Raw genomic sequence first — 27,953 nt, forward strand, 5'->3', positions numbered from 1 at the left:
GCGCTTGTCCCCAAAAGAACAACCGCCAAGATCCTCCTAGAGCTTCCTTGTTTGAAATCCAAGAGGAGGAGACTCACCAAACTCATCACAAAGGATCTCCTCTATGCCATGCTTGGGGAAAGGTAAGAGAACATGATGCCTTTATTCTCTTTGACCTTGGTTCTACTCACAATTTTATATCTATAGAGTTGGTCACCAAGCTAGGCATACAAGCTTACGAGATGGGAGATGTCCTACCCGCAGACAGTACCTTCAAGGGGCAAGAAGCTTCAGTCACTCCCTTAATCGGGAAATTGAGGCTTCATGTCCAAGGCTATGTGGACAAAGAGGACTTCTTTATCTCTCCTCTCAAGCATGAGGATGTAATCCTAGGGGCACCATGGTTTGATCGCCTGGCTGCCAATGTTAAATTTCATGAAAGAAGAATCTCCTTAAAGTTCAGGGAAAAAGAAAAGTTCAGGGAAAAAGACATGTATATAGATGCTAAGGAAATGGGTAACACTATCCCCATTGTACATACACCAGCTTTCAACAAGTCAATAAAGAGCTCTATTTCCGTGTACATGATTTTGGTTAAAGATTCTCAAAATGAACCTAATGCTTTAGCAAAAGAAAATAAAAGCAACTTTCAAGATGTTTTTATTGACGACATCCCTTGTGAGCTACCTCCTAAACGAGGTAATGATGACCATGCAATTGAACTTCTTCCAGGAAGTTCACCGCCTAACAAACCTCCTTATAGAGTTTCTCAAGCTCAACAAGAGGAGATTATGCAGCAAGTGCATGAGTTAGTTGAGAAGGGCATGGTTAGGACTAGCTCATCTCCATTTTTCTCACCTGTGCTATTAGTGCAAAAGAAAGACGGCACATATTGTATGTGTGTCGACTATAGAGCACTAAATAGGATCACTATCAAGAATAGGTTTCCCATTCCACGGGTAGAAGACCTATTTGATAAGCTACAAGGATTGACCTACTTCAGTAGGATTGACCTAAAAAGTGGCTATCATCAAATAAGGATAGTTGATCAAGACATTGTAAAGACCGCATTTCGCACCACATTTGGTCTTTATGAATACATTGTCATGCCTTTTGGCTTGACCAATGCACCAGCCACATTCAACCGCTTGATGGAGAAGCTGTTCAGGCCTCATCGAACCTTCACTGGAGTGTTCTTTGATGATATTATCATCTACTCTAATTCATTGGACGAACACAAGCAACACCTCCAGGTAATATTTCAAGTTTTGAGAGAGAATAAACTTTATGTTAATCGAAATAAAAGTGAATTTTTCTTGCAAGAGATTCAATATTTAGGTCACATTATCTCTCAAGATGGCATCCAAATGGATCCATCAAAGTTAGAGGTAATAAAAGGATGGCCTAAACCAAGGAATCTTCATGAACTAAGAAGCTTTATAGGTATGTGTGCATACTATAGACGCTTCATAGAAAAGTTCTCACAAATTGCGGGACCATTACATGACCTAACAAAGAAAAGCGTTACGTATACATGGTGTGCTAAGGAGAACAATGCTTTCGAAAAGCTTATCTCTCAACCTGTGCTTACACTACCGGATCTCTGAAAACCATTTGAGGTCCAATGTGATGCTTGTGGTGATTGCCTTGGAGCTGTTTTGCTCCAACAAGGGCACACCATAGGCTATGAGAGTCGAAGGCTCGACCCTGTTGAGCAAGCTCTAGGCATATATGAAAAGAAACTCCTTGCAGTTCTACACGCCTTAGACTCATGGAAGCACTATTTATTGGGGACTCCTTTCATTCTGCGAACAGATCACCAAAGTCTTAAGTACTTCATGATGCAGACCAAGCTCTCCGACAAACAAATGAGGTGGGCAAATTTCCTTTCGCAATTTCATTTTCATATTTCTCACATTGCTGGCAAGCATAATCAAGTAGCTGATGCACTCTCAAGACGGCCGAGAGTGAATGCGGTTTCCATATCAACTCACAATGATCTATCTTCAATGATAGATGAGTATGCTATTGATCCCGATTTTAGAGATCTGACTTCAGCCCTTGCATTAGGGAAGAAAGAAGAACCATTTACTTTACAAGATGGTTATCTTCTCTACGGCAATAGACTATGTGTTACTAACTCACTACGTGAGAAAGTAATGTATGAATCACATGCTCCACCTTATGCGGGGCATAGAGGGATTCAGTCTACCTTAAAGGGAACCGAAACATATTTCTATTGGCCTACCATGAAAGTGAATGTACAAGAGTATGTTTCTAAATGTGTGGTATGCCAAAAGACAAAATTTGATCGAGGGAAGCAACTTGGATTGCTTCAACCCTTTCCAATCCCTAATTCACCATGGGAGAGCATATCCATGGATTTTATCTTTGGATTGCCTAAGTCTATCCATGGGAATACGGGAATATGGACGATAGTAGACAGGTTCAGTAAACAAGCTCATTTTGTACCTGTCAAAAAGACTATCAAAGCCCATCAAATGGCAACCCTCTTCATTTCACAAATTTTCAAGTACCATGGCTTGCCAATGTCCATAGTGTCGGATAGAGATCCTAGAATGACCAGTAATTTTTGGAAGGGTCTCTTTGAGAATTTAGGGACAAGGCTAAACTTCTCTTCGGCCTATCATCCACAAACGGATGGCCAAAGTGAAATAGCTAACCTAACAATCCGCGATCTACTAAAAGCCTATGTAACGGAAGTAGATCAAAGATCCCAATGGGAGAAGTACTTAACCTTAGTGGAGTATGCTTACAATAACACTGTACATACTTCCACGGGAAAAGCACCTTTCGAGGTAATTGAGGGAAGATAAAAAAGTCCCTTGCTACTTAAGGTACATGGAAAGATATTCGCTGCAGATGAGTATAGCCGAGACCTACAAGAATCTTTTCAAAAGATTAAGGATGCTATCTCTATCTCACAGCAAAGGAAAAAGGCTGCTGCTGACAAGCACAGAAGAGCCCAAGCCTTTAAAGAAAATGATTGGGTCTTATTAAAGTTTTCCAAGACTCGATTAAGGCACACGACGGGCAAGAATCCTATGGGACACCAAAAGTACTATGCTAAACTAGCAAAAAGGTACTATGGTCCGTTCCAGATTCTTAGGCCAATCAATGAGATGGCCTATCAACTCAAGTTGCCCAATCATTGGCTCATACACAATGCTTTCCATGTGAGCCTATTAAAGCCTTACAAAGGAGAGCCACCTCAAGAACCAACTATTGAAGACCCACCGGAGATCGAGGACCAAGAGGAGGTGCTGCAGCCCGAGTCCATTCTCTGACATGAAGACAAGGTATTAAGAGGCGGTAAGACTATCCGACGATATCTTATTAAGTTTAATAATTATCCTTTTGAAGATGCTAGATGGATGCAAGGCATACAATTAAAGGATAACCTAAACCTTGTCAATGCTTACAATGCTTCCCAAGAGTAAGCAAATGTACAAAATGTTAAAAATGAACAATGTTTTTGTCTTATAAGACTCTCTTTTCTTTATTGTGCACAAAAATGAAGTAGTATGCATGCTTAGATCAAGTTTGCGGAGACGACGTCTCCCAAACACCAAGTAGAGCTTGTCACTCTACTATGGAAGACTGAGAGGACTAATGTGCAGACATGCTTGCCACATCCTCAAGCTCTCAAGCGCCAAATGGACTAGTCATCCATTGTGGAATGATGTCATAGGGTAACATAGGGATCCTCTACCCGCTAAGAAAAGGACTCATGAATATGCTCTATCTTCTCTACACCATAGTCGAGGACGACTATGATTTCAAGAGAGAGGTAATGTCATAATAATCAATATCTAATTCTCCTAAATGATTTTCTCATGTTAAACTGATCATTTAATATGGGAAGTGCCAGGGGAGAAAAAGCTAGAATATTGGTTAAGCTAGCAGACCGGCCACAGTAGGCCAAAGGAGGGAAAATAGGGATCCAAAGGGGGAGACATCTGCAAAAGATCCATGTGCAACAATGGGCTAAAAAGACCCTAAGGTTCAGCCCATTAAGACTTCCAAAATGCTAAGGTTCCAAAATTCAAAGGTTGTGTCCAAAGGTCAACCTTAAGGGAATTGGATGCTTCGTGTGTGTACAAAAAAGTCTTTGCAATCCCTACTTGGGAGGGGGCGAGCCTTGCATGTAGGGAATGAGAGAGAAAGCCACACACACACACACACACACACACACACACACACACACACACACACACACACACACACACACACACACACACAAGCTCCCTTTACACAAAGGGAATGAGGGACACATGTCAGCTCCCTAGGCCAGATGCCCACAAGGAGTACCCAATTCCTATTGGATGGCCTTGGAGGTGGACCAATGAGAATTAGGCTAGAGTAAATCTAGTTTAATTAGTTTAAAAACACTTAATAAAAGAACCAATGAGAATTAAGTCCTCTAGAAGACTATTGGACAGTCTCCGAAGGGGTCCAATGAGCATTCAGCAGCCCAATGGCTTGCCTGATTCCTATTGTCCAGGAGGCAAAGGGGTGCAATGAGAGTTTAGTTGAATTATTAAATTACCTAAAGCTCTCACAAAAGGGGAAAGGGGGACACATGTCAGAGGGCTATCACTTCTTCTGCTTAATAGTCATTGGCTAGCCCTGGGGAGGTCCAATGGGAGGATAGCAAGAGCAATTAGCAAGAGGGCTCGCCCAAGAGAGAGAGAGAGAGAGGGGGCTGATTTTTGCAAGGCATTATGACACACACACTCACACAATCTCATGTGTGAAGTAAAGAAGACTCTCTCTCCTTCTCAAGCTTTAATGGAAAACTTACCACCTACTCCAAGCTTGTGAGAAGGGAGGCCTACACCAACAACTCTTGGCTTTGTGATGCAAATCCAACCAAGGGCCAAGCTTCAATGCATGCTCATCTCCTCTACCATGCTAATTACTAAGCTAAGTTATGCTAATATGTAAGGAGATGTACATATTTCTCGTAAGATACTCCTTCTTCCTCTCAATCTACTCTCATACCCTGCTAGCTCTCACCTTTTTTGAAGGTGTGTGAGGTCTTGGGTCTGAGACCGGGGATAATTGATGTTGTGTTTGCTAATTGTTTTTCTTAGTGCATGAAGCTTTAGTCTTCATTGCACTAGCTAGTCTTGAAGGAACACAAAGAATTGTATTGTACAATGTCTCTCTTGATAGGAGAAACCATAATACAAAGCCTTTTGGAGGGGGGACAGGCTCCATGGAAATCCGGTCCTCAACTATTGTCAATAGCTTAATTTCTCTCTCTTTTGAAAGTATTGTTCATGCTATTTAACTAGGTGTTATGCTTTTTGTTGCTCTCTCCACCCAAGCACTCTTGTAATTCTCATTAGGAATCTATTCTAATGAAATGCCCACTATGTTCATGCTAATTTCCGCTACACACAAGTTTTTAGGCCATTAAATGTTACAATAGTCACAAGTTCTCACAACACTATGCCGGTGGAAAACTCCATGCTGTCAGGCTTGGTCGGCTGTTGTTTGTGGAAACTAAGCCTCGTGTGATGATAGCCTTGTTGGGTAATGGGGCCACGGTAGCATCTCCCTTTGAGGGTGTAATGTGTGCAACAATTTACAGTTGCAAATACATGATATGTTTAAGGCTATGGTCACACGAGGCTTAGTTTTTTTTAAACTTGACCAGAGAGTCTGACGCGAGGCAGCTTTTCACAGACGTCCATCGGCTTCGTACGCTAACAAGGCATAGTCACACAGCTATGTCCACCCACTGTCGGTCAACACAAGCTTTCTCTCTCCTAGTTTCACCTTGTTCTTCCTCTCTCTACCTGCTATTAATACTGATGGTGGACACACTAAGCTCCTGTCAGAGGCTGTCGGGGCTTAGTTCTAACTAAGCTTCGCGTGGCCATATCCTAAGAGCATGCTCATAAGAGGCCTAGTTATGAGTTATTAAGAACTAAGCCAACTATGCTAGACAGAGCATTAAATGAATAACTAAGCCTCTTTCATGGTCACCCGAGGCTTAGTTATTCGTTCATCCTCCCAACTAAGCGAACCTCACAACTATGCCAAAATCGGCATAGTTACAAAGGGCGGGCATAGTTATTCATTTAATGCTCATTTTTGCATGTGACCAAGAATGAGGTTTAGTTATTTGTTCAGATAACTGATAACTAAGCCTCAGCCTAAAGTTTCCCATCTTCATCATGTTAGTGCTTTTTTTTTTGGCCTCTTGAAGGCCTTAGTATCAGTGTTCGGGAAAAGTGTGCGTCAGCTTAGCCTTGAGCCGGTTGCAAAATCAAAGTAGCCGGTTGAGGGGAGGGCAAGAAGGAGAAAATTTTGCTTAAAATACATGAAAAATAGTGTAATTTTGCAAAAATACTGGCTAGTATTGTAAAATTTTCGGTTCAGAATTTTCTTGGAGGGATTTTTGTATGTTTGTGAAAATGATTTTTCCTGAACACTGCTTAGTATCCATTGGTGCAGGTCATTAATCTCTATTTTTTTGACATGTGTCATGCAAAGGGGCCTTGAAAGTCTTGAAGAGAAAGGTACCATGTCCTTCTAGGCCTAATGCTATTCCCAAAATCTGCATTCATTTCTTTGACATATTAAAGAGATTTTAGAGAAAACAAAAATAAAGAGTGCATTATTCATAGGAGTTTGATCCCATGATGTGAAGTATTACCATGAAAAATTAAATGGTAGTACGAAGGGTGGCAGGCGAGTGTGGAAAAAGAGCTGACACGAGAGGAATGGGAGAAGAAGATTAATATTGAGCTAGCCCATTTAGAATCCAGAGTGCAGGAAGGGAATTATTGGTTGGAGAGGCTCAAAGCTGAGCTAGTGGACATCTTTGATGTGTAAATTTGAATTTTTGTACTTATCTTGGCCTTGGTCCGGTCAGCTTCGGTTGTTGTTTGTAAATTTTTACCTTTCTAATATAACTCTTGCGCTTATGGTTTTTTTTTTAAAGAAGTATTAGCTCAATGAACTTTTTAAAAAATATATTTAATTTGCAAAGAGTCCCTTCGTTTAAGGAATTTATATTGGTTCAATGAGCTTTTTTTAATATATTATTTTGCAAAGAGCCCCTTCGTTTAAGGACTATTTTATTATTTTTTATGCTTATTACATCTATATTTTTTTATGATAGCATTAAAATTTTTTCGATTTTAGTTTGTCAATGTATCTCTTTACTTTATTGATTTTATTTTTCTTTATTTTATTTTATTTTGTTTTAAAATGCTAATGTTCAATGGGGCCCTTGGTTAATATATAAACCATTTGTGATTACGTATGTAGAGCTTATAATACAATTTTACATTATAATACAACAAAAGTGCCATCTGATTATGGACATTTATTTAAACTTACTTTCCATAACTCTCATCCCCCCTCTTAACTTAGAAGGCCTTAGTGCCTTCTCACCTTGTTTTTAATGTACCAAAGAAGCGTAGCTCACTTGGTGAGCTCTTTGTGGTTCACAGTTCGAAGCTCACTAGTTGCATTCTCTTGGGCAAAGGGTGTATTGTACAGTAGTGTGTAGTTAATTGTAAATACTACATGATCTATACTATAATAAAAGGAGAAGAGATTCCGGCCCCCCTTGACACGTGGCAGAACCAGCATGAATCGGTCAGTGTGCCCTACGTCTCTCGGCTACACACACACACACACACACACACACACACACACAAGGAGAGGGGTGATCGAAGGCCGCCGGCCAAACTGGTATTTGTAAAGTTTCTCCCTACTACCTTCAACGCGTTTAATGGTGTTCTTTTAAAAAAATGTGTACTACTTGACTTAAATAAGATACATTTATTGCGAGATTCCACTGAATCTTTTCCCCTTGCACTTGTCTCCTTCCTACTCACCCCCCTCAACACTAAAGCCCATGGGGTCTTTAATGAAGACAATGTCATGGGATCGACGGTGATCACCTACATGTAAGAGACACAAGACAAAATCAGTTGTTTGATTTTATTCAAGCGTGTCTGCGTTTATTATTTTTGTCCTAGTTTACTTTTGCCAGCCAAATTAGTTCACTTTATATGTTAATGTTTACACATTGTGGACATTAAAAGCCATGTGCGCATGTGGTTAATGCATTGGGATCCCACGGTGCATGTCCGGGTTCGAGTCTAGAGGGAGACACGCCACATCTATTTTTTTTGTTTAATGTCGAATCTCCTTGAGATCTACGCGCATAGCTCCTAGCCGTAGATCCCATGGTGGGGTCTTTGTTAAAAACCCATCAAAGAGACAACAAGTTTGGCACATGAAGCTTTCGCATGCACCATGGGATCAATAATCCCTATTTCGCCCTGATTCTTAGGTCTTGCTATCCATTCCCATCTCCCCCATTGGAAGGGGTTGTGGCTTTCATGCTGCTTTTCCATAGAAAACGCTTGAAAGTCTTCAAGAATTCTTTCCAATTAGATTTGCTCATTTAGGAACAATGATAAAAATGAAATATACGTTATCATGAAATCAATAATCACCGTGACTCTACTATGAAAGAGGAGGAGCACAAACATGCATCTTCTCAATTTTTTGTTAAGTTTGGTCAAGATCCAACCAAATCTCTGTTTGTTTATCTGTGATGCCCACTCCAAGAGGAGCACCTAGGTGCCTAAACATAGTTCCCTTGCCTATAAACTCTCCTAACCATCCCGTGGGGTTGAAGGTGTCCCTTTTTGAGAGAGATATCAATCTTGATTTCTCAATACTGCACATTGAACTAGAGGCACAGGCAAAAAGTTGAACAATCTCAAGGGATCTTCTTATCGTTTCCAATTCAGCTTTGAGAAAAGGAAAAGAGTCATCTTCAAAGGGATTTGCAAGTAGTTGCTTTCCTCCAAGTAGTAAGAGACCTTGAATTTCGCCTTTTGTTGCTGTGTCATCAAGTGACTGAGTCACATGTGGGTGAGAGCCAATAGCAAAAAAACAGCGGGGAAAGGGGGCAGCCTTGCTTGATCTAGCATTTGAACTCAAACCCTTCCACTATCTTGTTGTTGAAGAGGAGATCAGAGTAACTTCCTTCCCCCAATGTGGGACAACCGCACACATTCCGGGTCCAAAGCCCAAAGCCTTCATGACTGCCTCAATGTATGACCATGAAATTCTATCATAAGCCTTATCTAGATCAAGGTGGAGGAGAATACATTCTTGCTTGGTGAAGGAATTGTATTCAATACCAACCATGGTATCCAAGATGTTGTCATAAATTGACCTACCGTTTATGACTCCATGCTGGTGGGGAGTGATGATTCTATTCAAGGTTGGAGCCAATCTTAGAGCAATCACTTTAGCAATGATCTTGTACGCAACTTTCATCATCGAGATAGGCTTCTAGTGCTTCGACAAAGAGCAGCATACCAACTTGGGGATAGGTTTGATCAATCCTCTCTTTAGGCTTGCATCCAGTCGACCCTCCAACAGAACCCTGTTAGCTAGTTGCACTATCGGGATTTTAAGATCGTCCCAGGACTCTTTGAATAACTCGACAGTTAGTCCATCCCACCCAGGGGACTTTTCCTTCCCCATAGCTTGCAAGGCAGTCCAACACTCATCGTTAGAGATAGGCATCTCCAATGCTTTTGATTCAGTAGGAAGTAGGTTACATTTAACCAAACCAAGCAGTAGGGCTCTAGCCTCCCCGATCCCCTGAGTGCAGCCTATCGACTGACCAAGTAGTAGGGCTCTAGCCTCCCCGATCCCCTGAGTGCAGCCTATCGACTGACCAATAATTTGATTGAGATGGTCGAGCATGAGCTTGGCCATATCACTCTGGTCCCTTACAACATTGCCCCTCTTGTTAGTGATTGTTGTAATAGAGTCCCTTCTTCTTTTAACTCTGAGAGCTCTAAAGAAATGTGCCTCATTAGTGGGCTCGGGTTTCCGGGAAAGTTCTCTGGCCAGTAATCGGGTCTTATTAATCTCCTCAGCTTGCAAATCAGTGAGACATGCTTTGGCCTCCAACCATCTTTTATACTCTTCTTGAAGAGATATTCCTTCTTGCTTTCTTTTGGCTAGTTCCTCCACCTCTTCCTTCAGCCCCTTGTTCACGTCCTCTGAAGCCTTTTTCACTTTAGGCCATGCTCGTTTAATCACGGATTGGATTCTACGCACCAGAGAGGTCCATGCTCGAGAGTTAGTAGCTCCCACATCTTGCCTTAGCTTGTACAGGGCCATCTTAGCTAAAGACATGAAGAGGGGGTCATTAAAGAGATGATTCCCAGAGACTTTTTTTTTCTTCTTCCCTCTCGGGAACCTGCATCTTTATTGGCCCTGGCTATGAAGCTTAAGGGGGAAATGATCCGACATGCTTTTGGAGGTGACGACTTATAGCATCACAGATGAGGGAAGCCAGTCTCCCTGATGGGAGATGTAACATCTGTCCGGACACTAACTAGGAATTATTTTTTAATGCAATACTCACATAAAGGGAGTTGTTATAATATTCAAAGTGACTTGATATTTATCATTTTAGTTTCTAGAAGGGTCATAGGCTTATACAACTTTCCCTCGTTTTGTCAGTTTGGAAAGGGTCCCTCTATACTCTATATTTTCAATATTCCAATGTAATATGTGGAATCCTACGAGATCCTCTTTCAATAATCTCTTTATGCACACCACGACAGTCTAAAACACCACACTACAGCCTAGGTTAGAGCTCGCATCAAACATCATAGCATTTTATCTACGTTGATCTAACCATCTCACCGATCGTTTTTTTGCGTTAGTAGATTGCCGCTCCTTTATAAAAAAAAGAGTATGTAGAGCCACTCCTTGTGGGGTGTGCATGTCAACGTGTGTTGTCCCTGGTACCACCCATTGTTCCCCAACCTGCTCGTCCCCACCACAAGTCCTCAGTTGCACATCCCCCCCCCCCCCCCCCCCCCCCTCATTATTTACTTTACTTTTCACTTTTATTTAACATTTTCATCTCCTTGGATTCGTTTCGAAAAAATGAACCCAAAATTGTAGATACATACTGACATGACAGGCTCATACTATCCTTGATGGTTTGCTCAAAAATATTAGAGAACAAGAGATTGAAGAATGCTTTCCAGCTAGCAGTTTCATCCCATGATGTGAAGTATGAATTCATGATTCTTTTTTTAATCATGCAAGAGTATATTCATTTAAGGGCCTCAAAAAGATCCATTTATACCGCTCTTGTACATGTAATTTTGTAACGCTTTAAAATATAGAAAACCCCTGCGGGTGACTCGTATGTTACATATTTTGAGGTGGATCCTTTGGAGGACACACCCACACACAAATACATTAACACAAATAGGGTAAAGTAAAGTACTTTTAGTTAAAAGCCTTATGTACTAAAAAGACTTATGTGGATCAAGATTTCCACTTTAAATCCTCATATGGATCAAGATTAGCTTCAGAGATAGACATTAGAACATGAGTAGCCAATTCTCTAAACCCCATACCAAGTGTTAATACACGAGGCTGATTGGTTCACCCCGTTAGACAAGCAATGGAAGAAGCAATGGTGGGAGACTCGATGGGTCGAGGTTACGAAGAACATTTGGAATCCATAGTGGCCTCAATTTATGAAGATATTTTTGTGGAAGGTTCTATGGGGGGCCATTCCAACATGCATCAAGATTCAAGTACGTGGCATCATGCCCGATATATGTTCAGGGTGCAGATTGGCTAGCAAAGGCCTCTCCCACCTTTTCATGGAATGCCTAGCTATAAGAGGCCTTGCAAGAAAGATGTACAAATGGATATAAAGAACATGGAAGATAGGGTTTTTCAGGAAGGATCTGTGTCTTGGTGGCAAACAGTTTCGAAGTCTTGTACTGCTAATATGTACTCAAATTGTCAGATATTGTTTCTTTAGTTATATCTGGAAGGCCAGGAATTGACGTGTTTTTTATAGTGATCTCTCTGTGGCTAGCTTCTCAGAGATTGTACAAGAAAGCATGGAGATAATATATGTGGTAGGTAAAAGGCATAACTCAGATGATTGGCTTAGGGCGACCCTCGCCATCCGGTAGAGCCTTGCTTGATAGAGGATTGAACTTTTTTTAATAGTACGATACTAGGTATTGTTAACTAAGCTTGGATGTAACCGTCTATCGCTCAAGGCTTGGCATGAGCTTCAGACTAATTTGTATATTTCTTGGTGACATTATAATAGAATCACTCACAATTGTGAGTTTTGCCAAAAAAAAAAGGCTCATGGATTCATATCAAATGAATGTCCAACTCCCTTCTTCACTAAGGCTTATTTTGAAAAATCGATAAAAATAATAAAATAAAAAAGGATGTAAAGTTATGTATGTAATGAAAATTGATATTTTGTTATTAACTGCAGCTGACAAGTGAAAAAAGTTGACCAAGCTATGGACTATGCATTTTATATATATATATTATTATTCAGGTGCTCTTTATGAGCTATGAACATTATTGTGTACGGTTGAGTAGTATGTACTCACTTTGAGTATTCAAGAAATCTATAAATAAATATGTGCAAGAGAAAAATACTCACTCTTGCACGGGGGGAGATTGCACCTAGTGCATGTGTACTTTTGCTCTCCTCTCCTCTCTTCTCTCTCGTCATGCCGGTGTAGCACTCCACTCTAGCATGTGCATCCGCACATGCTCTCTTGCTCTCTCTCATGCTTTGTGTCTCTCTTTGATTGTGTGAAGTCTTGATTATGTGCTACGGGATTTATAAGGTATGCAGTTTAATCGATTTTATGGCTTGCAGCATGTATTTTTTGCTATTTTGCAGGGTCTTCCACGCCTCCGTTTGTAGCAATGGTATCAGAGAAAAGGTTGAAGTCCAAAAACTAAAGGTTTCAACAAGTAGCAACTGAGTATTTTGTTTCCATAATTATGCTTGTAGATGTTTTTAGTTGCTTCAAGTTATAATAATTAGTATTGATTGCATGATAAAATTAGTGATTTATAGAATTAAGGAGAATCCCTTCTTTATTATTAAGATATAGTGATTGATAACAACCTAGTTAAGGTAGGCTAGCATAGAGAGTAGAAGAAGGGTTGATGATTAATTGGACGAAAGCAAAACATCAACTAGAAGAAAATGGAGTAAATATGGCAGCTCAAAGAATTGGGTCATCTTTAATGTTGTAAGAAAAATCCAAAGAGACCTAGTCAAACATCTTTTCAATGAGATCTAAAGTCGAGACTTGTTACTCTTGGGAGAAATGGGATGACCATTCTTCCCATGAGCAAATCAGAAGAGGGGGTGCTATGTACATAAATAGATATATAACAGCTGAGGGATGTTAATACATACTGAGGGATGTTAATACATATTATTAGCTGTAGCATGGTAATAAAATATAATGTTTGAGTTTTTGGTGGGCTCCAATTAAGGGTGGTCGTCAGAGTCGCAATCGGTAGCGCATGACAGTAGACGGAAACATCATCATCCATTGCCCTCCATCGACTTGGTGCTGCTCCGACATTAGTGTCCTCAACAACATACAAAAGCGGTGTCGGTGAATTGTTAGGTGCATCGCATGTAGATGTGCACACTAGTTCTTACAGTTGTACGTTGACTTTGTCAACCAAGATTACTTCAGCCGCTCTTTACTCCAGCACAATATGCATTCCAGCTAGCCACAATTTTGCTAAAAACTTTTTTTCTCTCACTCTCTACTTGATCACCAACGCCATGCAGAACTCATCATTTTGCGGTTGTGGTCGCATAACCACTAACAAACTGTATGTAGTCAGACTCTCTCTCTCACACATTTTCATGCATGAATTCAAAAGTCAAAACATAGTGATTGATTTTGAGAAATCTTGTGCTTGTATGCAATGAAACCATCCTAGTGTTGGGGTAAAGCGATGTGCCGCTTACCCATCTCGACCGTGTCAAAAGACATTTGATCGCCCATCACTTGTACACACCTTAGTCTTTATTAGATAGAAGAATAAGGGGCTCTCTTACACATTGTGGTGAGCTTCTCTACCCACATCTTGTGTTCTCTCTTTCCCTCTCTGAACATGCACCAGATTTGCACACTCACAATTGGTATCAGAGTGCATGGCAATCTCAGAGAGAAAATCGACGTTATGGAAAAGAATGCAGTGAAACATCAAAATTTTAGCATTATCTTACAACATAGATTTGACTAACCAAAAAGGCAATTTTCAGCTTGATTCCCCTTGTCTTTATCGGAAACACCGTGATATATTTCGTTGTATGTTTGGCAAACTACTTGTAGGTCGAGGGTAGATAGCTGGAAATTTTTATAGATTTGTTTTGACTTGTAAAAACAACCTGCTTCAGAACCATTTTTGCTCCATTTTTGCATCTCCTGACTGTTTTTTTGAGATTTACAACTTCACACAAGGAAATTTTTGCATAGATATGCATACCATGTATGCATATTGTGGTGATTTAGAGTGCTTTTGGAGCTGATTTTCTACTTCCAGAGAACTTGATTGAGCTTGGTTTTTCTCTTTTGCATAAGCTAAGAACATTTGGTAGATGTATTTACACTTGTGGACTCTTCGGATTCTAGAGCAGGATCATCAAAGGTTATGCATGTTGGCTCGTACGATTGAGCTGATTTCAAAGAGAGTGGTGCACAAATTTGCAAAGAGTTTTACCAAACATTTTGGCATTGATTCAGTGCTTTGGTTTATGATCTTTGTGGATGAATTTTCATATGGTTATGGCACATGGTTGATGCCCATGTACATGCATTTTGGTGAGCGTCGGTGATCTCTCTTGAGAGCATTGTTTTTGCATTGATCAATTTTTTGGTTTTGCATATTTTTTGATGCTTGCTTATGCGTGGTCACTTTGTTTATGTATGTTGAGTGTGGATTGCCATTTTATGCACATTATGGGGCCATTTTGGCATCTTGGATGATGCGGTTTACAGCTTGAGAGTTTGTATTGAGATTTCTCAGCATATATTTTGGCTTGATTTCCATACATTCTTTTGATGTATTTGCAGTCATTGGATAGAGAGGATGATTCTCTCTTATTGTGGTCGACTTTGCTCCCACATTGACATGCATATGGTATCTTTTGGGCACAAATTGGTGTTCTTATATCCACTCTCGCAAGAATGAGATTTGGGTATGGTCGTAGTGGCTACACATAGACTTATGGTATGCATGGTTTGTGATTGACGGATATTCCAATCGTGAGTCTACTGCGTTGGTTATAGGTTCCATGTACTTTTGGAACTTGAGACTTGCATTAGTGTGGTGATTGTAGAGCACAATGTGGTTACACTACTACGGAAGATTTCATGCACTAGAAGTGTGTCAAAAAATCATTGTGCATCAATTATATGCCATAGCCAAGCACAAAATTGTTTTCCAACAACCTGACTATTAGTCTAATTTTGACAGTTAATTGGTGTGTAAATTCATAGAACAATGTCACAAGCTTTCAAAACATATGCATATTTATTGCATTTGGAGAGAAACCTTAGCTACACACGTGCTAACAATAGCCTAGAGCCTCCTGGTCCTACATATGATGGTAGACAATCCCGTAGTCTAAGAGATGACATGCAAAATAGGAAGCCCGTCAAAAATTTTGTGCTTTCTAAAAGTATACCACACTTAGCATGCATGTAAATCTAGCAATTACCAAGAATAATGATGCTTTCCAACAACTCTAGAAGATCAATGTCATCACGAATCTGTTTTCCCATGTCAATGCCTCATAGGATGACACATGGGTTCAAGTCGGAAGCATATGAAACCATAGTTAGAGAGAGTTCCTCAATTTGCATTGCGTTCAAAAAAAAACCTAGAGCTTAAAGTGAAGTATCAATATAACATTTGGCATACATGAAAACTAAAACCAGCCTAGAGTCTCGTAGCCTCGCTTATGTGGATGGGCATTCCCCATAGGCCAAGAGATGATGTTGGTGCAGCCAAAGTTGGTCGACCATAGAAGATGGCACAGGCAGGGATATGTATGCTACCATGTGCATGGTTGAGTGCTAGGGAAAATGGAAAGATCCTAGGTAGACAGATAACAATGGTTGTGTATGTCTGATGCGGTTTATAGGTCAAAAAGGGATCCAGAAAGAGCCAATTTGGGTGGCAGGTGAAGGATGTCCAAAGGGCTAGTTTTCTACTTGAGGATGTAGATCTTGAGATGCTCAATCAGTAGGTTTAGGCGGCTCATCAAACGGAGCCACGGTGTGCAAGATATGGTGCTTTGAAGTTGAAGGTGTTTGCATATCTAAGACGGATAGGGCAGGTGATGCCAGGTGGTCCAATCTGGTTGGGAATTATGGGTGTGTAGAGCTTGAATTATGGAGCATGTCAATATTTTAAGATCGGCAATATGATTCCTTAATACTAAGTTACGGGACTTTATACCTCCTTGCTTGACCGCTTCAAAAGGCATGCCATCATAGGTTTTTTGAAGCTCGATGAGGTTTGGGAAGATAGAGGACAAAATGTAAAGCCAACAGGAAGTGATTGCTTGTCAATCAAATTCTCTGTCAGTGAGTTACAGCCCAATAAAATTTGTTCTGTTGCCAGCTAGAAGTTGCCATATGTTTTTTGGTATTTTTGATTGACTCGGTTGGAGGGCTTGGCGGAGTCGAAATGTAGCCGAGACGAGTGAGGTTGAGGTTGAGGTTGGCAATGCCAGCTTGAAGAGAATTTTCCAGTTTGGGGATTGGAGCTTCATGCATCACATGGCATGCAGAGAAGTTGACATAAAAAAATATTTTTTTGAAGTTTGTGGTGGTGATTCTCGAAGGATTTGGAGGTAAAGGCATGGTGACCTACCACATGTCAGCATATTGGTCCCATATGTAAAGCCAAGAGGGTACCATTTGAAGGCATCGAGCAAGGAGGGAGCTCGTGGAGGCCCGAAGGTGTTGGCTATGGAGCTCTTTGGTTGGCGCTGTGTACGACCCTGCAGGGCGGCTTGATTGGTGGTGAGTTGCATGATGATGTGGTATGCCTTGCCCAGGGTGGTTTCCCACATCCACAAGGGCAAAAATATTTTGAAGGGAGACCTGGGAGCAACGATGGTGCCGTCGTTTCCACTAGGGAGTTGTTCATGTGATAAGAGGAGAGAGAAATCCCGAGGCTTGCAAGGGGCGGTTCACCTGCATATGAAAGGGAAAGTGTCCGAGTTGTTAGTAGCATGCAAGAGTTGCTAATTTGGGAGTGCCAAGTGGTGGACAATGCACCAAAAGTTCTAAATGGAGCTCAATTGTCTACATGAGCTAGAAAACACATTTTTTTCTTTTAAAGGCTTTGTAAAACCCCTATAAAGGGATGTTCTCACACCAATTGAGGGCTTTTTTCCAGGTTGGCTTTTAGGGCCGTTTTGCTCCGTTGTTGAGCATCGAGTCATGGTGGACGGAGCCGAGGTGTGGCTATGGAGTTGTGATGCTTGTGCGGAGTGAGAAGGCTGCCGATTTGGAGCATGTTTTGTAAATGGTCATATTTGTTGAGAATTGAAGCCATCATTGTTGTGCATTTTGTGTTTGTTGCCCCTTGCCCCTTTTCTTTGCTTGTGTACGTGTGTTTTTGGGTGTGTGCCGACAGTTGTGCGCCCCCGATGGTCTGTTGTGCATGAGGGATTGAGAGAGGTTGTGTGTGTGGTGAAGACAGTGAATTGTGTTGTACGGGGTGATCAGGGTCTGTTTATGTTGTCGCATAAAGTGTATGCATATGGTTGTGTGCAAACGGTGGTTTGCATGTGAGTCATGTGAGTATTGAAGATGAACTCTAGTGGATTGGGGTGATGTGTGTATCTTGCACCATAGAGATCCGTGTTGATTGTGTGTCGGGTGTGTTCCCCTTTCCCCCTTTCCAACATGCTAGTTAGGAAGGTTGCCAAAACTATAGTGCTTTAAACATTACACCACACTTGGCATGCATATCAATTAGAGCATTTACTATAAACATTTTTCTTTTCAACATGCCCATGCTATCAATGCCATCATGAATTTTCTTTCTCGTGTCATTGTCTAACACAATGCCACATGGCTTTAAGTTAGCAGCATATGAAGTTGCATTTGAGAAAAGTCCCTTAATTTGCCTAGAGCTTGTCTACATTAACATACATGTCTACAAACCCTTGGTGCAAGCTTGATATTTTTTAGTCTTAGGATGAATTTGTATGCCCGTAGATGACTTGCATGATGCAGCAGGCCTTCAAAAGCAACCTTCCATATAGATAATGTGGTAATTATGGAGAACATGGAAACTACTAGGACTTATTTTTCCAATATTTCTCTTTCAACACATATTTAGGAAAATAGGGAAAAATTCACAAATTTGGGATGATTCTTTGTGTCTCATGTACTTGAGGTAAGGTTGTGTTGTGCTAGGTTGTTGCACACAAGAAAATCGTGATAAAATGTTTAGTGGATGCTTATCAGTCTGCAAGATCCAATATTGGGCATTTTCAACAACCATACTATACCCTAGAGTGTGTTTGCACATGATAGTTTACAAACACACACACACACACACACACACACACACACACACACACACACACACACACACACACATGCACCCAAAATAAAATTTTCTTTCCACACATGCTTCATTGACAAAACAATTAAAATGTAAGTTGTAACACAAATTTGGGTGACTAAATTAAAAAAAGAACCATTCGTATTGAATGAGATTTCTTGAAGATTACAATGTTGATAATGACTCTAACTATGCGTCTACTAACTTGAAGCATTGTTAGAAGATTACAAAGGTGGGATGCCAATATCAATGTTGATAAGGACTCTAGCTATGGGTCAACTAATCTGAACCATTGCTAGAAGATTACAAAGGTGAAAGGCCAATGCTAGGAATCATTCCTCCTCATTTGCATTGACATTTGATGCCATCAAGTTTCAATCGCCTCTATTTGGACTTGAGGATTATTGCCTTTGGAATCTTAATTTTTTAGAAATTTGTCCACCCTTGGGCTTCCATGCCCAATTGATGCAACTAGTGTCTTCCCAATGTTCAGGATCGTTGATGTTCTCTCTCCAATACTTGCTCCAACAATCCTTGTAAACCTCCACATCACTTGCATTCTTCTTCTTTGAAATTGGTGCTTAGTAATGTATCTTGACTTGAAGGTAGGTTGTTAACTCATTGTTTTGATCAATATCTGTCATTTTCAGGCCTAGACAGACTGGGTAATTCTCATCACAAGGTTGCACAACTACAAAGTCTCCCTTTGCCACATCAAGAGTTGGGTGGAATTCAATAGGTTTGTTGTGCATTGGACCACATTATTGGCCTTCAATTACATCAAGTACTTCATATAGAATATCTTCCAATGGAACTCCAAGAGGATGATCTTGTTCACATATACTCCTTGGCCAAAAGTCATCAAATAAAATATCTTCGTTTGCACCAGGGGTTTGTATAGCTTGCATGAGATTCTCCTAGTACATGAGAAATGGGTTGATCCACCTAACATACTCACTAACTAACATACTTCTTTAATCCGTCCATAACTTTCTCGCTATCTTTAACATACTTAAAGGGTGGTAATACTTTTGGAACACCTTTAAAAAGCTTGGGTCTTCCTTTATCATTTCTCTTCCATAACTCCATACCATTTTTGGGTAACCAATCAACATTTTTAGGGTGTAATTTGTATTTCATTAAAGGTATCACTCATATAGAACCTAAATTGCAATGGCTTTTTCTTATTTCTCAAATGAGTGAATGCATGTGCACCTACAGGCTTTATGTCTGCATGCACATGTGTGTAAGTGCATATTAAAGATGTACTTGTGCACATTGCTTGTGTATGTGTGTTTTTCTTGGGCAAGGAGAAGATATGGAATATCACTATACACGTAAAATTTCTTTTTTCTTTGAATTTTTTTGACAATACTCTTCATCATACATCAATGAATACTATTAGAAATATATTAATGAATGCACTTTCATTAATATATAATTGTAAAGACCCCTCTTTGGCTACTTCTTTCACCTCACTATTTTCTTTATTTAGCTATAAATATCTATGGATGTTGAAACATATTCATGGTTTATTGTATTTATCCGCCATTTATCTTGATTTTCATGATTGTTTTCATTGTATTCTAAGGGATCATACCTTCAAAGAGTCCAACCCTCATCTCTCTCTCTCACTCTCTCTCTCTCTCTCTCTCTCTCTCTCTCTCTCTCTCACACACACACACACACACACACACACACACACACACACGTGTCATGGAGAAAGATTTCAAAGGCTAAATGACCCTTCATGACACTCCCAACCAGAGAGATAGGGCCTACATGAGGCATGTACTTCTACATTTGACATATGCATGGGGGGCGAGAGAGAGAGAGAGAGAGAGAGAGAGAGAGAGAGAGAGCAGGAGGAGAAAACGTAAGATAGAGTATACTTTTCATAGTGTGAGACTAATCCTTTTGGGGCAACTGCCAATAGTAGCTCACACCCCCACCATGCCATCCCACACCTACTGCCCATCCTTTGCCTTCTACTATGCTGTTTTGTAGTCCTCACACATGATAGTAGATACACACTCTTTGTTTCATCCATTAGCAACATTGGACTCGAATTCGTCTACTTCTTTCCCTTTTGGTGTGGTCTCCATTTGCTTGCCCTTCTCATGTGTAGTGCAGGTCTCTATCATCGGAGTATCTCTAAATCAAATGGCTTTGCAAGTTGATGCTAGAAAGATGGACTCTAGTGCTAAAACCCAGGCCAAGTTTTTAAAGGAAATAGTGATTGTGTTGCAGAGGGAGAAAAAGAACCTCAAGCATCAACTGTTATTTACTACTCAGCTACATAAAGGGCACACACAACTCAAAGGACGTTTATTCACATATGAGATAGCCACATTGGCAGTTGCGAAAAGTCAAAAACAATTTGTGGAAGGTATCCAAACAGAGCTCATGCATCAGTGGACCATTGATACTTGATCAGCTCTAGAGAGGCGTATAATGCCTACAATGGATAGACCAATGAGGCATTCACCAATCTAAGAGAATCATAACAATAAGGAGTGAGTAGATTAGAGATAGTATAGAGCAGACGAGCAGTGGGAAAGAGAGAAGTATAGCGTTGTTAAGATTCAAGACAAAGAACGCACGCGTGCACACACACAAAGAGAGAGAGAGAGAGAGAGTAGAGAAGTTCACATAATCCTAAAGTTTGGTTCAAAATTCAAATGATTGGGATTTTGGGGTAGAAAGGTTCATTGGACTCAGGGCGAGACACATGGAAAGAGGAACTTAACCCCTTTAAGTGACAATCTTAAAGAGGAACTTCTATTCCTATTCTTTATGGAGCTTTTAAAAAAAATAGAGCAGGGAGCTATGCTAAGTGTCGATTGATGGTGGCACCTTCAGAATGTGCACGCAATTGAAAAAAAGGTCGAGCAAGGAGACGCCACGTGTTAGGCACAAGCCCCTGTTGTGTGCACGCAACCCGTAAACGATGCAGAGAGTTCATGAATGGACGCAGATGACTCATGGGTGCATGAAAAGCACAACGGCAACGTCTTTCATGTGTGTGTGTGTGATGACTCGTAGCCGCAGGTGGCCGGAAAATCATCCTTATCGGATCGCCATTTGCATCTACGATACTTGTGGCAAGTCATTGCGTGCATTGCTTCTTTCTTTTCCTTGTGAAAACGAGAGTAGGGAATCCTTGAAAATCGCCTCGGAAGAAGCTTCTGGCTCTACAAATTAATGGTGGTAATCACCAAGAAGAGCAAATGTTTGAAAGGCCTTGGTGAGGAAAACCTTGGCCTTGGCTTCTAACCAATGTGAATATTCAGTACTTTTATCTCCTGTGACAATGTCAACCATAGTTCAGACCAACTTCAGATAACATTCATGTATGCCTGTCGTTTCGATATGCACACAATAAAAAAACTTTTCTCCAAAATTTGGAAAACCTATACCTCCAAATTTTAATTTAGAGGTAATCTCAAATTTTGTGGGTGAGATTGCACTAAACCTAGGGTTTTGTCCAGCTCTGTGTGTGTGTGTGTGTGTGTGAGAGAGAGAGAGAGAGAGAGAGAGAGAGAGAGAGAGATGATTACTTTAATGAGAGAGATAGATCTTTAAATACACAAAGAACTACGCACTACTCCGATATAATTTAGAAGTAAATCTCAAATTTTGTGGGTGAGATTGCACTAAACCTAGGAATTTGTCCGGCTCTGACTTAGAGTGTGTGTGTGTGTGTGTGTGTGTGTGTGTGTGTGTGAGAGAGAGAGAGAGAGAGAGAGAGAGAGAGAGAGAGGTGATTTATTATCAACATGTCTCAATTGAAACCTTAATGATAGAGAGATAGATAGAAAGAGAGAAGAAGAAGAAGAAGAAGAAGAGAGTTTTAACATCGTAGCAAACTATCCCAAAAGAGAGAGAGAGAGAGAGAGAGAGAGAGAGAGAGAGAGAGAGAGATTTAAATACATAGAAAGAACCATGAACTACTCGAAAATATCATTTTTCAAGCAATGATTTTTCAGCTAATTGAACAACTTGGATTTGTGCAAAAAACTAAGGTATTTATTGAGATTTCGACCAAAAATGCCCAAAGTGTGACCCTAAAATTTAATGTCCTATTGGATCATAATAGGGACTTTCACTTTTAATTAAAAAAATACTCTTTAAATAGGCCCTACATGAGCACAAAGAGGGTTGAAAAAGAGAGAGAGAGAGAGAGAGAGAGAGAGAGAGAGAGAGAGAGAGAGAGATTTTACTGACGTACTAATACCAATAAAAGAAGGGGACAGAGTCTTAAACTCAAGAAGTAATAATGAAGAGAGAGAGAGAGAGAGAGAGAGAGAGAGAGAGAGAGAGAGAGAGACCTGTGCTTCTTCCTTGCCGTATTGGTGTTACTATCATTAATTAGTTAAGAGAACCGTATTGATGCTCTCTACTCCTACTCGCTCACTTCTCATAATAAATTGGAATCTTCATAGATTCCAACATTATCTTCTGCTAAAAGGCTCTTTTCATTCCCTTATGACAACACTTGGTCGACCTCACGACCTCCTCTCTAAAGAGAATGTTCTAGCCTGAGCTAATTTGTCATGTCCGGGTCATTGTCAAGGGCCCTATAGGCCATTCCATTAAAAATAAACTCTTCGTTGTTTCCTCCCCTCTCGCTAGCCTCTTGCTCCCCCGCATTTGCCACCAGGTGGCACCCCTTCCTACTCTTTGTCTACTCTTGCCACCTACCACCAGCACGAGAGTGCCCCCACCTGCCTCTCCTGCCACCTTCTCGTTATGCATTAGATGCGTGGACCCACAAGGTGGGCCCACCCACCTCCCTCCCCTTAACTTTTCCCTTTCTTGAGATCTACCAAGATTCCACTAATAAAGATCAATGCATTACCATACCCCCTACCCTACCATACTAACTAGATAATGGAGCATTGATCATAGAATTGGTATCACATAGTCGAACCACAACAAAAGACAATGGAATCTTTCTACTTTAGAGGGGAGGACCATTTTACAAGAATAGAGGTCATGCTTCTTCTGCCGCAACAACGCACGAGTCACATAATAGTAACCCTTTCAGCAACATGTAAATGCCTTTTACTCTTAGCATTTTCTCAATGTTGGAATTAGGGTTGCAGAGAAACACACACAGCTTGGAGAAGACGAAGGAAGCTCAAGGCACACAATAGAGAGTGTGTTACTTAGTGTGCAATGGAAAGATAGATAGCCCTAGAGTGATGGGCATATATACAATGCACGGGGGAAAAAACCTCCTAAAGAGGGGAAAAATGCCCCGGCAGTCCTAGTGTGTTCACACACATCACTACCACATGTATATGGTAACAAATCCCCCCTGGAGTGATGCGGTGAACGAGAGCTGGCACATGAGTAAAGGGAAGTGCCATGCCCTGAGGACAGGATCAGTCCACAAAGGGGAGTAAGCCCAAAGCTTTGCGGAAAGCTTCAAGCTTCTCACGAGACAATGCCTTTGTGAAAAGATCTGCAAGGTTGTCCTGTGTTGGCACATAAGCCAAGTTGATCTCTCCTGCTGAGAGCCTCTCCCTGACATAGTGGTAATGCACCTCAATGTGCTTTGTGCGAGCATGAAAAACTGGGTTCCTCGCAACTGCCAATGCGCTCTGACTGTCAGTGTAGATAGTGTTGGCAGTGTCCTGTCCAACACCCAAGTCATCCATAAGGCGTCTGAGCCATACACACTCAACCGTAGCTGTGAAGACTGCCCTGTACTCAGCCTCACAACTCGAAGTGGCCACAGTAGGTTGCTTCTTGCTCAACCATGATATACATGAACTGCCAAGCATGAAACAAAAACCACTTGTGGACACTCGCGTGTCAAAACAACCAGCCCAATCTGAGTCCGAAAAAGCATGTAAGTCTGGCGGCAATGATCCCCCCTTGGGATAAAACAAGCCAAGATGTAAAGTGCCACTAAGGTAGCGGAAAATCCTCTTGACATCCTGCCAAGGCTTAGACCCTGGGCTATGCATAAATTTGCTGACCTGCGAGACTGCAAACTGAATATCTGGCCTCGTGTTGCATACATAAATGAGGCAGCCAACAGCAGTTTGGTAAAGAGTGACATCAGCAGGATCGCCAGCATCATGTAGACTCAACTTCAAACCTGTTTCCATGGGAGTGGCAATAGGTTTGCAATCTTCAAGTCCAAACTTACATAGCAATGTCTCTATGTAACTTTTCTGACACAAGGCAATACCACCATCACACTGCTTAAACTGTATACCCAAGTAATGATGCAACAGCCCCAAATATTTCATCTTGAAAGTAGCATTCAAATCAGCCTTAAATTCAGCAATATGTCTCTCATTTGGTCCAGTGATCAGCAAATCATCAACATAAAGAACCACAATGAGAAATACATCATCCTCACCCTTTACATACAATGTGCTTTCTATTGGACTGTTACGAAAGCCTCGTTTAACCAAATGAGTGTCAGCTTTCTCATACCAAGCACGAGGAGATTGCTTCAACCCATACAAAGCCTTCTTACATTTGCACACTTTGTCCTCTTGTCCTTTTATGACAAAACCGCGAGGCTGCGTTACATAAACTTCCTCAAATATGTCACCATTCAAGAAAGCAGTAACAATGTCTGATTGATGTACATCCCAACCAAAATGAGCTGCCAATGCACATAGAAAACGCACAGTAGTCATACGACAAGTGGGAGCAAAAGTCTCTTCATAATCTATGCCTTTTTGTTGTGCATAACCCTTTGCAACAAGTCGAGCCTTATGGCGATCGATCTTACCATCCGGCTTGCGTTTCAACTTGTAAACCCACTTCGTACCAATGGCCTTTTTGCCAGGAGGCAAATCACATAAAGTCCATGTGTCATTCTCTATAAGTGCATCATATTCTGATTTCATGGCATCAATCCAATTTTCTGAATTCTGTGCTTCATCAAAAGACAGAGGCTCCTCAACATCATGTAAACTAGACACAGCCAAAGCATAACAATCTGATGCATAAGATGCATGGCGAGAGCCTGAACGAGTACGACTAGATAAAGGTGCATCCAATTTACTGTCATGCAAAGTGTGCACCAGCCATTTTGGCATACCTCTAGCCTGCTCATTTTTAGCCCTTTCCTCATCAAGTACATCATGTACATCTGCATCAGTAATAGGCTGTTCTAAAACATTTTCAGAAACCCCCATAGGCTGTACATTTGCCTCATTGGAACTTACATTCGTATTTCCACCACTGAAAAGAGGCAACAAAGTGTCATAAATGTCCTGTGAGCTTACATTATTGTCTCTAGTACATGACAGCAAGGGCTGAACAGAATCTTCCACAAACACTACATCCCGTGAAACCAGAATACGTTTTGTTTGTGGATAATACAACCTGTAACCTTTGCTTTCAGCACTATAACCAACAAAAATACATTTGACAGCCTTATCATCCAATTTTCTGCGCTGCACTTGTGGCACCAAAGCATATGCCAAACAGCCAAAAACACGCATGTGCTCAATAGAAGGCTTTCTATCATGCCATGCTTCATATGGAGTAATAGACTGCAAAGCTTTCGTAGGACACCTGTTAAGTACATAAGTGGCACACATGATGGCCTCAAGCCAAAAAGAATGCGGCAAAGCTTGACTTTTGACCATACATCGTGCCATTTCCGTTAGTGACCTGTTTTTCCTCTCAGCAACACCATTTTGCTGAGGTGTATAAGGCACTGTACTTTGGTGTTTTATCCCACGACTAGCCAAAAATGCATTAAATTCATGAGACATATACTCCCCCCCTCGATCGGAACGGAGGGTGCCCATAGTACATTTTGAGACATTTTCAGCCATAGCCAAAAATTTTTTGAAGCACATAAAAACTTCGGACTTCGCTTTAAGCCGAAATACCCATGCATGCCTGGATTAATCATCAATGAAAGTCACGAAGTACAGGTAATTGCCCAAGGACGGAGTTTGCATGGGCCCACAAACATCACTATGCACAAGCTGCAACCTGCATGTGGCCCTAACTGAACCATCCTTTGGAAACTTAGAACGCTGCATTTTACCCAGAATACAACCTTCACAAACATGTTTGACAGGTGCTTCAAGAGGCGGCAAAGAAGCAACCATATCAGATTTCTGCAAACGCAGCAAACTGGCAAAATTCAAATGACCAAAACGTGCATGCCAAAGGTTTGCATCTGAAATAGCCCTTGAATCTGCAACAGCATTTGCAAAATTTTGTCCACACTTGTCATACAAAGTGAGCTTATACAGCCCACGGCACAAAAGCCCAGATGCAACAATTTCATCACCAAAACTGAGATCATGAACTGTACATCTGTCATCCACAAATTTGACTACAAGTCCAAGTCTAGCAAGTGCGGATACAGACAAGAGATTCTTCTTGATCCCAGGTACATAAAGTGCATCAACAAGTGTGAAGGAACTGCCATTAGCAGTAGTGAGCACAATCTTTCCAACTTCCTGAACTGGATAAGAGGCGTTGTTGGCACAAGTGACTGAATTCCCATGAGGGACAGACTCGAGAGAGGTAAACAATTCACGATGTGAGGTAATGTGCTTTGTAGCACCACTGTCGAAATACCACACATGTGAATCTGCAGCAACTGACAAGCATGCATCATGGACAGCAAGATTGTAAGTGCACTCTGCGCTAAAAGCCCATTCTGCATCAACATCAGCATCACAATCTCCTTTCACAGAAGACTCAACAATGGCTGCATTTGTAGTGGAACCAGCATTTGGAGTGGAACCACCCTCTTTCTTCTTAGCCTCTTTGGCCTTCAACTTAGGACACGACTTGATCAAGTGATCATTGGCTTTACAATAATGGCAACGCATCTTCTTTTTGCCCTTATCACCAGAATTGCCAGACGAAGTGCTGCCACCAGAAGCATTAGGAATAGAATTTTTGCCACTCGCAACAGAACCATAAGAAGTGGCTGCATTACTGTTACCACCCTTTCTTTGAGAAGCAATAAAAGCCTGTTCAACTGCACGCTGCCTAGTCTTGTTTTTTCTAGAAAGTGACTCTTGCAACAACAATGTGCATAATGCATCAAACTTTACAACTTCAGGATTTCCTTGGGTCATCAGTCTCCAAGTACTAGCAAAAGTCTGGTAGGAATCTGGTAAGGCATCAAGAACAGTCTGCACAAGGGAACTGTCCGAAATGACTTCACCTGCAGAAATGAGTTGCTCATTGATATCCTTGACACTAGCAAGGAAAGTGTCCATATCATCTTCCTCATGCATAATCTTCGACTCTAGCTCTTTACGCAGCAAAGCAATTTTAGCCTCATTGCGGCTTGCATAAAGACCTGCTAGAATATCCCAAGCCTGTTTTGCAGATTTTGCTAAACGGATGTGAGGAATAATGGTGCGCTTCACAGACAACGCAATCAATGCATGAGCCTGCGCATCCTTAACATCCCAACGAGCTTGTTCTGCCGTAGGCAAAACAACTCTAACAGCTGCAATCCT

Source organism: Adiantum capillus-veneris, chromosome 28, assembly GCF_014529385.1.
Source record: "Adiantum capillus-veneris isolate H3 chromosome 28, ASM1452938v2, whole genome shotgun sequence".
Lineage (NCBI taxonomy): Eukaryota > Viridiplantae > Streptophyta > Polypodiopsida > Polypodiales > Pteridaceae > Adiantum > Adiantum capillus-veneris.